We start from the raw sequence: 17,766 nt of genomic DNA on the forward strand, positions 1-17,766 counted from the left end.
GACAGAAATGGAGGTGGTCAAACCAATTTTGTCCACAAATTGAGAAGTCGAGGAAGCATGTAAACAAATCTGTTTCAGCTTACATGAGAGACCATGGAATGGGCTCCCTGTACAACAATAACTTGCGTTACTACATGCAAGATATCTACAGAGGAGATGGAGTTCACTTCTCAGATGAGGGCAACAGAATTTTCATTCTGAATTTAAGACTGTGCATTGGTACCTACTTATAAGTACCTAAATGTACCATAAACCCAAAAGCTCTTCTCAGAGCTACCCTACATCTGATCACTCACAATTATTATTTTACTCTAACATTTTTCACTAATTTTCAACAAAGTACGCTCCCTGGGGCGCTACCCGGTACGCGAACCGGGAGCTAACCTCGCTAAATTTTTAAAAAAATGTTTTTTTTTCGCACATATGGGCCTCCTCAGCCACCCTCAGAAAACCTAGGGGGTCAAGATAAGTCTACCGTGCCCCCTTCTACCCATTCTGAACATTATTTGCCCTCCATCTTGTATCTTAATTCGACCGAAACACAAAATGGTGGACTCCCGTAACGCTTAAGGTTCGCGAACCGGGGCGCTCGCCAGTTCGCGTACCGGGTCGCTCCCTGGGAAGCGCACCATCAAAAAAGGTGGGAAAGTAGTTTACAGAAAAGCGACTGGAGACAATTTCACCAAATATAGATTACCTCATACTACATACCAATGCCTACCATTTTCACAAATTTGATTGAAATTCCATTTAACCATTTAGCCTGTAGACCTCTCTAAATACCCTGAGGTAAATTACTTCACAAAACACATCTGAAGTGTTGGAATTGACAACCAATGAAAATGTTACTTTAATTTTCTACTTTTTTTACCTGACATTTGATTGGCTATGTACCTGAATATATATAAAGGAAGAGAGAGAAACACAGCCATTTTGACTACTACTTCCTGAACTACATTGCAAGATCATTTTCACTCACAACTTAAACTTGTTTTTAGAAGGTGAGATATTATTTTATAAATTTGAAAACATTTTCAGATAGTTATATACTATCCCTCTGTAAGTGTTAGACATTGAGAAAGGCTTGTTTATTATAATTATGGATTGATTTAGGTTTCTGTGGTATAATTATGAATTTACTTAGGCTTCTTCACAGGCACTTTTTAATAGTACTACTTCACGCCTCACAAGTACCTGTCTGAACTTAAACCCAACAGTGCCCTATCTCTACTGATATATTTATTTTTTATGCAAATTACAGCAATAAAATGGAAGGTGAGCAGAATGTTTCCTTCGAAATTGTTCTGGAGAACAACACAGAAAAAGATATTGAGGACAATGATGACTCAGATTTCATGGATGAATCACGGGACCATGAATTAGTTCAATGTGTAGAATCTGTGGATCATTTACTTCATTATGATGACGGTCAAATGTGGGAACTTATGTTCACTCAACAAGAGGACATATCGGACAGTCAAATGCTAGACGTTCTATTAAATTTTGAAAAACAATCCGAAAAATAAAATTGTATGTAATATTAAAAAATTGTTTGAGTCTTTAATCATTTTTATATGTAATTCATAAACTAGTTAAATGTTAGAAATGTTATTACATTTTCAAACACAATCACAATAATAAATAATTGCTTAAAAAATTAAAAAAATTGAAAAATAATCAACAAAACCAACAATTAATTAACATACAGTATTTGAAAAGTCTATCATTCTTTTTTCCTTATAGTACGCTGCCCAGAACGCTTCCCGGTTCGCGAACCGGGCGCTACCCACCCCTTTTAAAGCCTCCACATTAAACCTAGGGGGTCAGGGAGGATCTACTATGCCCCCTTATGGTCATTTCCCCCTTTGTTTTGGCCTCCTCTTGTCTCTCAATCCTACCGAGAGACAAGATGGCGGACGCTCCGGACTGTTTAGAATGTTGACAGACACCGGAGAGCCAATCAGCTTCGCTACGCGAAGTTCCGTTACGCGTAAAGTCCGCGAACCGGAGCGCTGCCCGGAGCGCTGTTACAGATACATATCTTTTTTTGAACGTTAATTTCTCAAAATCCACTGGAGCACATATATTGAGACCTAGCAAAGGCACATCGGGCTACCAGTCCCTACAATTTTGCCAAGTTTCGTGCAAATCCATTCAGCCGTTCGGGCTAAAAGTGAGGCCAACCGCCCTATGGAAAACTCAATGTTAAAAACACGTTTTGGGACCCCCCTTTTTTCTCGGCCCCCCCTTGACGAACCCCCCCCAAATTTCCAGGGGCTGCTCAGAAACAAAATGTTCCATTTTCCAGAAAATTTCAGCCAATTCCGTCCACAAACGCCAAAGTTATTAGACATAGAATTTTCAAAAATCCCATAGGAAAAAAATCCTAACTATATATACCTACTGGCGACCGCCAGTAGGTAATTTATATATATATATATATATATATATATATATATATATATATATATATATATATATATATATATATATATATATATATATATATATATATATATATATATATATGTGTATTTATATATATATATATATATATATATATTTTTTTTTATATATATTTTTATATATATATATATTACCTACTGGCGGTCGCCAGTAGGTATATATAGTTAGGATTTTTTCTCTATGGGATTTTTGAAAATTCTATGTCTAATAACTTTGGCGTTTGTGGACGGAATTGGCTGAAATTTTCTGGAAAATGGCACATTTTGTTTCTGAGCAGCCCTTGAAAATTTGGGGGGGGGTTCGTCAAGGGGGGGCCGAGAAAAAAGGGGGGTCCCAAAACGTGTTTTTAACATTGAGTTTTCCATAGGGCGGTTGGCCTCACTTTTAGCCCGAACGGCTGAATGGATTTGCACGAAACTTGGCAAAATTGTAGGGACTGGTAGCCCGATGTGCCTTTTGTAGGTCTCAATATATGTGCTCCAGTGGATTTTGAGAAATTAACGTTTAAAAAAAGATATATATCTGTAACAGCGGACCGTGCAGCGTCCCAGGACGCGTACTTTTCGCGCAACGGAGCTTTGTGAAACGAAGCTGATTGGTTCTCTGGCGTCTGTCAACATTCCAAAAAGTCCGTAGCGGCCGCCATCTTGTCTCTCGGTAGGATCGAGAGACAAGAGGAGGCCAAAACAAAGGGGGAAATAACCATAAGGGGGCATAGTAGATCCTCGCTGACCCCCTAGGTTTGATGTGGAGGTTTTAAAAGGGACCCGCGGGGCAAAAAAAATAATAATAATAATAATCGAACGGCTGAATGGATTTGCACGAAACTTGGCAAAATATTAGGGACTGGTAGCCCGATGTGCCTTTGCTAGGTCTCAATATATGTGCTCCAGTGGATTTTGAGAAATTAACGTTCAAAAAAAGATATATATCTGTAACAGCGCTCCGCTTCGCGTAACGGAGGTTTGCGAAGTTGATTGGTCATTCTGTCACTGGGCTATAGTTGGGCTACATCTGGCTGATATTTGGGCTACATTTGTTTTTTTGTGTGTCTGGCGGCCATCTTTGGGCTACATTGGGCTACATTGGGCTTCATTGGGCTACATTGGGCTACATTTGGGCTCCAACATATATATAGGCCAATGTAGCCCAATATATATTTTTCAAAGTTAATTTTCGTAAAAACCACTGGAGCATATATCTTGAGACATAGCAAAGGCACATCGGGCTACCAGTCCCTACAATTTTGCCAAGTTTCGTGGAAATCCATTCAGCCATTCGAGCTAAAAGTGAGTCCAACCGCCCTATGGAAATGAAGGAAATGAATGGGTAATTTGTAATTAGCAAATAGCTAATCGCAAACTAGGAATGGTAAAGAATCGCTATTTATTCCTTAAAGTTCGCTATTTAGGAAATGCAAAAAACTTTGATGATACATATGGCGGTTCATCTCTAACAAGATAAGAAGCATAGGGATACATTTATGATGACTGGCGCATCACCAGGGATGTGTTAGTCATTCTGTGCCGCTGTTCCGTCACCTATGGTGTGCTGCATTTACAATGCGGCGCATCATGGGGCAAAAACAGCACAGATGCGTGATGTATCTGTGCCGTAAAGGTGGCGCATTGCTGGAGTTGTATCGCAAGTGTGATGAAGCTCCAGCAAGGGTCGGGGGTGCCCCTGTCGCAGGGTTTCTGTTCTCACACAGAACTGTGGACAGAGGATTGGAACCTCGGCGAATTAGGGTGTCCCAAAACTCACGTTAGTAATCAAAAACTCCTTAGCAAGCTAGGTACAGTGTCACATTGGATATAACAAACTCTCAATGTTTAGACAATCCAGAATATGAACTTATAGTACCTCAGGATACGTGGAACTCATGAACAGTCGGTCGTTATATATTTCTTAGAAACCAGAACATGGAGTTAAGAAGAACACATGTGTATTTGAAATGTTTATTTACTAATGCCGTCTTCTCAGGCGTAGTATCTTAGATAATACAAGTACACATATTATCAGTAGCAAAATTACCAGCATAGTTACTAGTACATAAAAAGCGAATGGTGATAGTATGTTAACATGCTGTAAATGAATAAGAGTTAGCAACACTTATAAGCAGCCGCGGGCCGTGGAGGGAGTTACGGTGAGGCAGGGAGGCGGGGAGGGGGAGAAGCAGGGTGGAGAATACAAGTACACATATTATCAGTAGCAAAATTACCAGCATAGTTACTAGTACATAAAAAGCGAATGGTGACAGTATGTTAACATGCTGTAAATGAATAAGAGTTAGCAACACTTATAAGCAGCCGCGGGCCGTGGAGGGAGTTACGGTGGGGCAGGGAGGCGGGGAGGGGTAGGGGCAGGGTAGAGAGGGCTCCACCCTGCTTCTCCCCCTCCCCGCCTCCCTGCCTCACCGTAACTCCCTCCACGGCCCGCGGCTGCTTATATCTCACCCTCCCTAATACACATATTATATTATTTGCTAAGAAGGTCTCTTTGTGTTGGTTTAGGGCGTGCCCATACTTTAGTGTCTTAGATTTGAAGGAATCACATCAGCATACACCAGCTCTCTCTTCATGTGAACCGCATCAACTGTTGTGTATGTGTGTTCGGCAAAGCAATATAAAACCCGCCTCATGCCCAGAATTGGCAGAAGTTGCACTTATGTTATGAGTATGAAGTCGTGGAGATCAGACCTCATAACAATTCTGTATCGTGTTGTTCTTGAAACTTTAGCACTCACTGTACAGATATAGTTTAACAAGCAAAGCAGATAGTAGAGCAATAACATATTATTCTCATGTAAACCACGATGAACTACTAGCGAATGGTGACAGTATGTTAACATGCTGTAAATGAATAAGAGTTAGCAACACTTATAAGCAGCCGCGGGCCGTGGAGGGAGTTACGGTGGGGCAGGGAGGCGGGGAGGGGGAGGGGCAGGGTAGAGAGGGCTCCACCCTGCTTCTCCCCCTCCCCGCCTCCCTGCCTCACCGTAACTCCCTCCACGGCCCGCGGCTGCTTATATCTCACCCTCCCTAATACACATATTATATTATTTGCTAAGAAGGTCTCTTTGTGTTGGTTTAGGGCGTGCCCATACTTTAGTGTCTTAGATTTGAAGGAATCACATCAGCATACACCAGCTCTCTCTTCATGTGAACCGCATCAACTGTTGTGTATGTGTGTTCGGCAAAGCAATATAAAACCCGCCTCATGCCCAGAATTGGCAGAAGTTGCACTTATGTTATGAGTATGAAGTCGTGGAGATCAGACCTCATAACAATTCTGTATCGTGTTGTTCTTGAAACTTTAGCACTCGCTGTACAGATATAGTTTAACAAGCAAAGCAGATAGTAGAGCAATAACATATTATTCTCATGTAAACCACGATGAACTACTAGGTGGAAAGCTAAAGCAACAACTAAGTGTCGTGTGCAGAAGTTGCAAAAAAGGAAAAATGGCGTTTAAACCGGTAATGAGCCCATGCTAACTTAACACGGTGTAAAGATATCCAGGACCTAGATGACACCTCCCCATGATCCGGAAACGAACTGAATAAGATAATAGAAGTGCCATCTCATGAGAGCAGATTGCAAGTTTATATGTGGACGGTCCGCAAGGTAAAGCATTAAAAACTAGGAAAATTTAATGCTAAAGAAAAATAAAACAGCCAAGTACTTTATCGAGTCTTAAGCCAATAGGCAAGGTAAATAATAAAAACTTGACAAATAAGTCAATGAATTGTCAATGAAATGCTAGTACTCAGCATATCAAACATGAAAAAGGTCTATGACATAACTGCGTATGCAAAATAAGCTGCAACAGCCTCCAATAGGAAGTCACCGTCTTCATCCGAAAACAGTTCAGCCATCCAATTTAAAAGCGGAAAAGAACATACGTGCTCTCCCAGCACCGGATCCTCTATCACCATCAGAGGACAGCTCGGTGGGTTTTCAAGAAAGCTCTGTTCCAAGAAAGACTGTGCTGCCGCCAGTAAATTCCAGGGACGAAGTAGTCCATGCATCAATGCCACAGCCATAATCCTTTCGCCAGGACAAACCAACTCGTGAGTAATGATAGGAGTCATCAGCTGATTAAAGTCGACGTCAGGAGAAACCGGTCCGCAGAGACACAAATCAATGGCCCAATCGAAATCACAGGTCAGGCAGTGAAATACAGGCTGGACAGAGGTGAAGTAGGAGAATCGAAAAGATAATCCATATGCCGTGCTTAATATCGCCAACGGCATTGTGCCATAATATTCTAGCATGCGATTGCGGAACAGTGTCAGCAGCTGCAGGGTGGGAGGTTGCATAGGAGGGACATCCATATTTAAAAATGTAAAAAAGCACAAGAGCGTCCGCTGGTAATGCAAGTAAAAATGCCAATCCACGAAGCAGAGTGGAGAAAATAGAATGAAAGAAAGCAGGGATGACTCCAAAGATTTTCTCAAATGAAGTCACGAGACCACTGGTAACAACTTTAAAAAAGTGCGCCAGGGCCTTTGTGGAGGATGCGTTAAAGATAGTCCGTACCATCTTGCTGAAATTGAAAGGCAAATCTGAATTGAAAAGGGTCTGCACCTCTGTACGGGTGTTCGCTATGTGAAGCACGAAAGTTTCACGGGCCAAACTCAAGGCCACCTCTCTCTGAGACAAAAGAGCTCTTATTCTTGCCATGCCGTTGAAATCTCTCCCAAGGTTGGTATTTGTGGCCAGATTGAAAACTCCCTATGTTCATGTGTGGGAGGAAATAGAACATTTCTGCAGCAAATAACCCGTTCACTTACTGTTACGATAAAAGGAATACTTTTAATTAACTCAGAACAATCTTCATTATTGAGCATCAAATAACTACCATTTTCCAACAACTTGAACGTGGGGATGATAGCAGGAACTGGCGTGCCTTGCAACACGCAAGCCATATTTGGTCGGTGTTTGTTGCATGAACCGTGTAACTGTATGTGCCTACACATTAGTGAATGATCTGGCGTCTCAGTGCATTCCTCTCCATTCAGATAAACTTCTTGATCATCTTTGAAACATCTGTATGTGTATGGAAGCGACCAGACCTCATGAAGAAAAGCACTACCTAAAGGTTCATAACGACCTATTGGTATATATTTCATACAATTTGAAAACTTATATAAAGCAAAAGGCAGCGTTATTAAACCGTGGATAAGGCACGTTGCCAAAAAACCCGCAATCCTCTGCTGATGATGTCACTGAGCATGTCATGAATGATGTAATATGTGACATCATCAGCAGTGGATTACGGGTAATAGTATCTCTAGTTTACTCCCCTATAGCTGTCTTTCTTTTAACATAAGTGTCTGTTTCCTTCCCTTATACTTACTGTTTTTGGTTCGCTTCCGGTTCGCGTACCGGCGAGCGAACTGGGAAGCGAACTAAGAGAAATAGAGGTTGGCACAGTTCCAAATATTGTACCAATTTTTTAATAACGGGGAGGTAGTTCTGAAAAGAACTTTTTTTTTATTGTTTTTGTTGTTTTATATTTTTTTTATTATTTTTCGGAACATTTTTTTACTTTTTTTGAATTTTTCTGAACAGTTTTATATTTTTGGGGGTTTTTCTTGGAGGGGGCAATGAAAACGATTCATTGTAAAGGGCTCAACAGGAGCAACAAAACAAAAAAAAAGTATTTATTATTTTGGGCGTTTCGTACAAACTTGCATATGATAGTCAATAGCTCTGTTGATCAGAGTGATGCTTCTTTCTCGGTAGCAAATGAATCCATCGCAATATACGCAGATGTGTTTTACTTCACCAAATCTCATTTGTATATTTGGCACCATCTCCCTGCCCTCTGGTCCCGTTACTTCCGGTACAACAGATCTTCTGGCCATAATAGGGAGATTATCTAGGTCGTTCCTAAACTGTGCAGCACTGTAGTTGTTAGGATGCCACCTAGTCATATGGCGATGCATTGTGTAGTTTCCGAAACTGTATTTTTTCTCGGTTCCTCTGGACAGTCTATCTTGACATATAAGGCAAGTTACGTATCTTGCATTTACTTTTTTCTGACCTTTGGGAATTTTAAAAAATTGCCAAATGAAGTTTTCTTTCCGGTGAGACGTCCTGGGCTCCTCAGGCAAAAACTGCCTCTCTTCGTGCTCGTCGTTCTGTTCCTCTTCTTCCTCTTCTTGTTGAATTATAACTTGAGCAGGTGGTCCACTCTTCCTTGGATGTGGTGGAGGTGGTGGGGAAGCACCAGCTGAAGCTACTAAAGAAGCCATTGCTCAGTGATCACAAAGGGTCTTTCTCTCACAATGATGAAAGTCAGAGTGAGGAAAGAAGGAGGGATTTTCATCATTTGGGAAAAACAAGAGTTCTCAACCAATGAAAAGTGTTCATTTTAGATTATATGACCTAGTCTTACATCATTAGGAAACCAAAAGTGAAATGAACCAATGAAAAGTGTTATTACCAAGTCACATGACCTGCTGTGTTTACGTTAAGCGCTTTGCAGGGCCTCCCGGTTTGCTTCCAGAAACCTGCGCTTTGCGACTCGCTTCGCGTACCAGTTCGCTAACGTAGCACGTCATATGACGTATCACGCGACAACGTGAAACGTCATGCGGACGGGAGGCGTCACGATGTTGTTTTCTAACGCGGCACTTGCGGTAAAGAAACGTTTACCGGCTCGCGGTCTATTTCGCGGCATCAAGGTCAGCTAACGGGAAGCTTCCCGATTCGCGAAGCGGGAACGAAGAAAAAAAAATATTTTAAAAAAAAATTATTCATAAACATATAAAATATATTTTTGGATTTAAAGAAGAATACATTTTACAGCTACAGATATTAGCTGTTAAAAAACCAATGAAATTCACTGAAAAAACCATAGGTTATAGACCATATATAGTTAGGAATTAGCATTTACAACTGAAAAAACCATAGGTTATAGACCATATATAGTTAGGAATTAGCATTTACAAAACCTTGAAAATTCACTGAAAAAACCATAGGTTATAGACCATATATAGTTAGGAATTAGCATTTAGAAAACCTTATTTTACTCACACAAAACCATTGAAATTCCATATATAGTTAGTTGCACTAACTATATATCGCGCACCCGCAATCCACTGCTGATGATGTCACATATTACATCATTCATGACATGGTCAGTGACATCACTGATGACATCACTGATGACATCTCAAATGACATCACTGATGACATCATCTAGTGTCTGTGTGTTTTTGTAAAGTTTAAATACGTTTTACATATTGAAGAATGACTGGATGTATGGAAGACTGAGTGTGTGTGTGGCTGGCTGGGAGGTGTGTGACTCTGTGCATATCAATGTGTACTTGTATCAGTGATTGTATAAGAGAGTAAGTATGTGTTAGTATATGTGTGAAAAGTATGGTGTTCTGTGTTTAACTATAGATGAGGAAATCGAAGTGTGATTGATTCTTCACAGGACTGACTAGGTGTATGAGTGCATATGATAGTGCTCTAATAATAACTGACTGTATGTATGAGTAATTGTATGGGTGAATGAGTGAATGTGTCTGTAGACGTACGAATCAGTGAGTGCGTATGTAGTAACTGGTATTGGTGTGTCATGATGTCATCAGTGATGTCATTTGAGATGTCATCAGTGATGTCATTTCAGATGTCATTAGTGATGTCATCAGTGATGTCACTGAAGTATGGTGTTCTGTGTTTAACTGTATAGATGAAGAAATGGAAGTGTGATTGATTCTTTACAGGACTGACTTGGTGTGTGAGTAACTCCATGGATGAGTGGCAGTGTGTGACTGTCTGCATAGGTGTATGAGTGCATATGATAGTGTTGTAATAATAAGTGACTGTATGTATGAGTCATTGTATGGGTGAATGAGTGAATGTGTGTGTAGACGTAGGAATCAGTGAGTGCGTATGTAGTAACTGGTATTGGTGTGTCATGATGTCATCAGTGATGTCATTTGAGATGTCATCAGTGATGTCATCAGTGATGTCATTTGAGATGTCATCAGTGATGTCATCAGTGATGTCACTGACCATGTCATGAATGATGTAATATGTGACATCATCAGCAGTGGATTGCGGGTGCGCGATATATAGTTAGTGCAACTAACTATATATGGAATTTCAATGGTTTTGTGTGAGTAAAATAAGGTTTTCTAAATGCTAATTCCTAACTATATATGGTCTATAACCTATGGTTTTTTCAGTGAATTTTCAAGGTTTTGTAAATGCTAATTCCTAACTATATATGGTCTATAACCTATGGTTTTTTCAGTTGTAAATGCTAATTCCTAACTATATATGGTCTATAACCTATGGTTTTTTCAGTGAATATATATATATATATATATATATATATATATATATATATATATATATATATAACCTACCAACGGCCGCCAGTAGGCAGTTATAGTTAGGACCTAGTTTCCATAGGAAATCCACAACATTCTATTTGGAATAACTTTGGCGCCGATTGACGAATCTTCGTAAAATTCTCTAAGATGATGGTCTGCTCAGTTCCACTCCTTCCCTGAAAGTTTGGGGGTGATTCATGAAGCGGGGACCGTGCAAAAAGGGGTCCCAAAATGTGTTTTCCCTATGCAATTTTCCATAGGGACCATTAGACAGTGCTACTGCCCGAACTGCTGAACGGAATTATACCAAATTTGGCAAAAAGGTAGAGCTTGGTCCGTAGATTGTTCTTTTTGTTAAATGGTGTAAATCCATTCAGAAGTTCCTGAGAAAATCAAAAGTAAAATCATAGATATATATGCGAAGTTGTACCGTACGCGTACTGTCCGAGGCCTTTTCGCGTTCGATTACGAGCAGGAGCTGCATGCTAATTGGCTGTAAACTGTCTGTCAACACTCCAAATCAGGAAGTGTTGGCAGCCATCTTGTGCCTCGGTAGAACCGAGGCACAATAAAACAGAAAAAGAAACGTGAAAAATGCGAAAAGGGGGCAGGGTAGAAACACCCTGATCTCCTAGGCCTGCTTAGGGGGACCCACAAGGACCCCCAAGGCCCCAAAATATTTATTTTTTTGTTGAAAAAATCGCAGGATATGCGTAGTGTACGCATTCCCTGCTGCAAATGACGGATTGCACCACTCTGCAAACGTGCCCCCTGGCACGTTTGCAGAGGGGGAACTGATTCACCTTGAATAATGGGGGTCCCTGGGGGCCAACTAGCCCACCAGGAACCTCCAGTAAGCACCACAGAGCTGCGTTGCAGAGAGGTGTAAAAAGGGGCGTGACCTCATTACACTTCCCTGCAACGCAGCCCCCTGGTGACTACTGGAGGTTCCTGGTGGGCTAGTTGGCCCCCAGGGACCCCCAGTATGCAAGGGTAATTAGTTCCCCCTCTGCAAATGCGCCAGGGGGCTGCGTTGCAGAGAGGTGTAAAAAGGGGCATGGCCTCATTACACCTCTCTGCAACACAGCCCCCTGGCGCACACTGGAGGTCCTAATTACACCTCTGGACAAAGCAGCCCCCTGGCGCGTACTGGAGGTTCCTGGTGGGCTAGTTGGCCCCCAGGGACCCCCAGTATGCAAGGGTAATTAGTTTCCCCTCTGAAAACGTGCCAGGGGCTGTGTTGCAGAAAGGTGTAATGAGGCCATGCCCCTTTTTACACCTCTCTACAACGCAGTCCCCTGGCGCATACTGGAGGTTCCTGGTGGGCTTTTTGGCCCCCAGGGACCCCAAGTATGCAAGGGGAATTAGTTCCCCCTCTGCAAACGCACCAAGGGGTTGCGTTGCAGAGAGGTGTAAAAAGGGGCTGGCCTCATTACACCGCTCTGCAACGCAGCCCCCTGGGGCATACTGGAGGTTCCTGATGGGCTAGTTCGCCCCCAGGGACCCCCAGTATGCAAGGGCAATTAGTTCCCCCACTGCAAATGTGCCAGAGGGCTGCGTTGCAGATAGGTGTGAAAAGGGGTGTGGCCTCATTACACCTCTCTGCAACGCAGCCCCCTGGCGCATACTGGAGGTTCCTGTGGGCTAGTTGGCCCCCAGGGACCCCCAGTATGCAAGGGGAATGAGTTCCCCCTCTGCAAACATGCCAGGGGGCTGCGTTGCAGAGAGGTGTAAAAAGGGGCGCGGCCTCATTACACCTCTCTGCAACGGAGCCCCCTGGTGCATACTGGAGGTTCCTGGTGGGCTAGTTGGCCCCCAGGGACCCCCAGTATGCAAGGGGAATTAGTTCCCCCTCTGCAAATGCACCAGGGGTCTGCCTTGCAGAGAGGTGTAATGAGGCCACGCCACTTTTTACACCTCTCTGCAACGCAGCCCACTGGCGCATACTGGAGGTTCCTGGTGGGCTAGGTGGCCCCCAGGGACCCCCAGTATGCAAGGGGGCTTAATCCCCCAACTTAGAACGCGCTACGGGGGGCGTTTGCACAGTGGTGAAAGTAGGGGGCGGGGCTTGAGGTGATTTGTGTGCAAACATGCCCTGTGGCGCGTTTTAAGTTGGGGAATTAAATCCTCTTCAATCCAGAGGTCCCCTAGGGGCCAACTAGTCCAACAGGTACCTCCAGTAAGCACCACGGAGCTGCGTTGCAGAGTGTTGTAAAAAGGGGGCGTGCCCTTTGAACACCTCTCTGCAAATTAATTCCCCAACCTAAAACACGCCACAGGGCGTGTTTGCACACATGTCACCTCAGGCCCTGCATCTTCCTTCACTATTGAGCACAATATTCCTCTAAAATCAGCGGAACTACGAATTCCGATTTACTCACCTTTTATCACAAGAGACGTCAGTGCTGCATCTTTGAGGCCCAGTACGGACCCTGAAAAGTAAATATAAGCGTACTTACCAGTAACTTGTATTTCCTTCCACAGGAATCTATTGTGTGGTTTTCACCAGAAAAGTTTCTAAGTGTCTATTTTTGAAAAATCAGCCGAACTACGAATTCCGATTTACTCACCTGTTATCAGGAGAGACCTCAGTGCTGTATCTTTCAGCCCACTACTGATCATGAAAAGTAATTCTAACCATACTTACAGTAACTTGAATTTCCTTCCATAGGCTAACATTGCCTGGTTTCACTTGGAAATTCTTCTGAGTGTGGAATTTTGGAACTTTAAAAAATTCCTCTAAAATCAGCCGAACTACGAATTCCGATTTACTCACCTGTTATAAGGAGAGACCTCAGTGCTGCATCTTTCAGCCCACTATTGATCCTGAAAAGCAATTCTAACCATACACACAGTAACTTAAATCACTTCCATAGGCTAACATTGACTGGTTTCACTTGGAAATTCTTCTAAGTGTGGAGTTTTGGAACTTTAAAAATTCCTCTAAAATGAGTCGAACTACGAATTCCGATTTACTCACCTGTTATCAGAAGAGACCTCAGTGCTGCATCTTTCAGCTCACTACTGTTCCTGAAAAGTAATTTTAACCATACTTACCAGTAACTTGAATTTCCTTCCATAGGATATCATTGCCTGCTATATAATATAATATATATATAAATAAAAATAAAATAAAAAATAAAAATATATTACAATTTCAATATTTCTAAAAACATTTTTTTCCAATTCATATTATAAATATGTAATGTAATTTAAAAAATAAATACTTTAAAACAATAGAGTAAATCATTATAAAGAAAATATACCAATTAATACATTTAGAAATTATCATTTACAAAACCTTTGAAATTCACTGAAAAAACCATAGGTTTTAGCCACGTTATATTTAGGAATTAGCTTTTAAAAAACCTTAAAAATTCACTGAAAAAAACATAGGTTTCAGCCATGTTATAGTTAGGAATTAGCATTAAAAAAACCTTAGAAATTCACTGAAAAAACCATAGGTTTCAGACATGTTATAGTTAGCTACAGATTTCACTCATACAAAACCATTGAAATTCCCCTGTTATAGTTAGTTCAGCTAACTATAACTTGCGCGCCCGCAATGCACTGCTGATGACATCACATATTACATCACTCATGATATGGTCAGTGACATCACTCATGACATCACTGAAGACATCCCAAATGACATGACTGATGACATCATTGATGACATCATCCTTGTGAAAGAGTGGCAGACCTCATCTCACCCTAATATAACCTTTGATACACACATTCAAAAATAGAAACTAAAATTTCCCAAAAAATGGGGATACCAATACCAGTTACAACAACCTATTTAGTAATTCCAACCTCTACATACACATTCACTCATTCACCAACAGTTCTATATAGTCACTCATACATGTACTCACTCATCATATGTACTCATACACCTATACATCCTGTTACACACTGATACTCATCCATAGAGTTACTCACACACATACTCACACATGTAAATAAACTATCAAACATCCATTTACTTGCATATACAGCTTTACACACACCACTACACTTACTTCTACAGAAACGTACATATACTTACTCTCTTAAACAATCACTTATAGAAACACATACTCATTCATACAGGAACTCTTCCAATCTCTCACTCTCACATATACTCACTTATATACATCAATACACACATATACTAGTTTAAAACATATGTAGTTACTCATAAAGATACCAAACCATACAGAAACTCATTCTGATACTCAATAATCCAACTAATAACCCATATAGACACTCATGTATCTACTCACCAACCCATGCAGTCACTTATACACAAAGTGAGACACTGATACAGATATTTACATATTTAAACATTACTCGCTAATACATGTATTCACTAAGATACACTCAATAAGTCAGTTATACAATCACTTTTTTAAAAAAAAACATCCATTTAGACACTTATTTACCCATTTATTCTTCCATCGACGTTTAGATATACATATATAAAAAATATTTATTTTTCAGAAAGACACACATTCACTGGATGATGTCATCAGTGTTGTCATCAGGGATGTCATTTGAGATGTCATCAGTGATGTCATGAGTGATGTCACTGACCATGTCAAGAGTGATGTAATATGTGATGTCATCAGCAGTGCATTGCGGGCGCGCAAGTTATAGTTAGCTGAGCTAACTATAACGGAGGAATTTCAAAGGTTTTGTATGAGAGATAAGTTTAGCTAACTATAACGTGTGAAACCTATGGTTTTTTCAATGAATTTCTAAGCTTTTTTAAATGCAAATTCTTAACTATAATGTGTGTGAAACCTATGGTTTTTTCAGTGAATATATATATATATATATTTATATATATATATATATATATATATATATATATATATATATATATATATATATATATATATATATATATATATACACCGAAAAAAACAAAGGATACAGAGACGTTATAGTTAGGCTGACATTTCATTTATACAAAACCTGTGAAATTCAGAAGTTATGGTAAGCTGAGCTAACTATAACTTGCCCCCCTTACAATGCACTGCTTCTGACCTCACATATTACATCACTCATGACATGGTCAGTGACATCACTGATGACATCTCAAATGACATCACTGATTACATCATCCAGTGATTGTGAGTGATTTTGAAAGGTTTCTGAGTGTTAAACATATATACTAAGGTAACTTGCTATGGAAGTGCCTGTATGAGTAAGTTAGTGGATATGTAAGTGGTGTATAGAAGAGTGACTGGGTATATCAGAGACTGTATACATGAGATAGTGGGTGTGTGAATTTTTGTGTAGATGAGCGAGTGAGCGTGCCAGTGTGTGTATGCATAAGTGAGAAGCTGTCTGGGTATCTGTATAGTTTACTGAGTTGGTGTATCAGTGGTTTTAAATGGTGAATAAGAGGCTGAATGAGCATTTGAGCAGATAGATAGGTGTAAGTATGGACAAGTGATGGGGTACATGAGTGGCTGTCTCGGTGTATCAATGGGTCTATAAGTGGGTTTATGGGTGAATGAGTGTATGAGTGGCTGTATGTGTGAGAAAATGGGTGAGAAAGTGACTGTGAGAGAGGTTGTATGGGAAAGTATGTGGTTCTCTCAGTCACTGTAGAGGTTAGTATATGTATTAGTATATGTAACTGAGTGGCTGTGTGAGTAATTGTATGAGTTAGTTAGTGGCTGTGTGAGTAACTGTATTGGTGAGTGAGTAGGTGTATGATTAATTCATTTATTATGTCAGTAGCTGTGTGTGTCTATTTCTCTATGACTAAATCTGTAACTGGCTGTATTGGTAAGTGTGTAGGTGCATGAGTGGCTGTATAAGTGAGTTAGTGGTTACATTAGTGGCTCCATGGGTGAATTGATGTGTTACTGGTTGTATGGATGAGTGTCAAGATGTGTGAATGTTTGTATGGGTTCTGTGAACTAGATTGTTAGTGATTTTGTGGGAGTGTGAAAGAGGTGTGATGCAACGGTCTGTACAGCTAACTCAGGAAAATGAAGGCTCACGGTTCGATCCCTGGTGCCGAAGGCATGTTAGCCTAGCACCATGTCACTCTAAGCAATAGCTCGCTTAACCTTCTCGTTGGCCCCCAGCACCAGGACACATCACCTGAGGTAGCTGCGTGTTTTACAAATCCTGGTTATTATTATGACATCTTTGATGGGGGTGTAAGTGGGTGTGTCAGAGTTTCACTAGATGATGTCATCAGTGATGGCATTTCAGATGTCATCAGTGATGTCATTTCAGATGTCTCAGTGATGTCAATAGTGATGTCAATGACCATGTCATGAGTGATGTAATATGTGAGGTCATAAGCAGTCTATTGCTGGGGGCATGAGTTATAGCTAGCTCAACTAACCAGAACTGCTGAATTTCTCTGGTTTTGTACGAGTGAAATGTCAGTCTAATGAGAACAACCCAGTAACCTTTGGTATTTTCAGTGAATTTCTAATGTTTTTCAAAATCTATTTCACAACTGTAACACCTCTCTAACCTTCTATTTCTTCCGAAAATGTCTACATTTAAAAAAAATCTATTTCATATCTATAACGTCCTTGTATTTTTTCTATATTTAAAATTAAACAGTGAGCATTGTATTTGCATAGTGCAGCACTTATTGATGTATTTGTCATCTGCTTATTTAAAAATACATTAATCATCGTATACCAAGATATTTTGGGTGTTTGCGACAGCGTCACAATCGTCTTGATAGACTGCGAATGACGCGTGTTTTTGACAAAGTGTAGAACACATATATAAACATATTTTACATAAACGTTGAGTCTAGTTGTTCAGTGAGATATTCTTTTACTTCCCCTTTTGTATGTATTATTTTTAAAGAACTACATCTGAAATGCATTTTCCTCATTTGTGGTAACACCAGTGGTCGCAATTACATATGTAGTCACGACTACCACATGTTTTTGACAGACTGTAAATCATTT

Source organism: Lissotriton helveticus, chromosome 7 (genome assembly GCF_964261635.1).
Source record: "Lissotriton helveticus chromosome 7, aLisHel1.1, whole genome shotgun sequence".
Taxonomy (NCBI): Eukaryota; Metazoa; Chordata; class Amphibia; order Caudata; family Salamandridae; genus Lissotriton; species Lissotriton helveticus.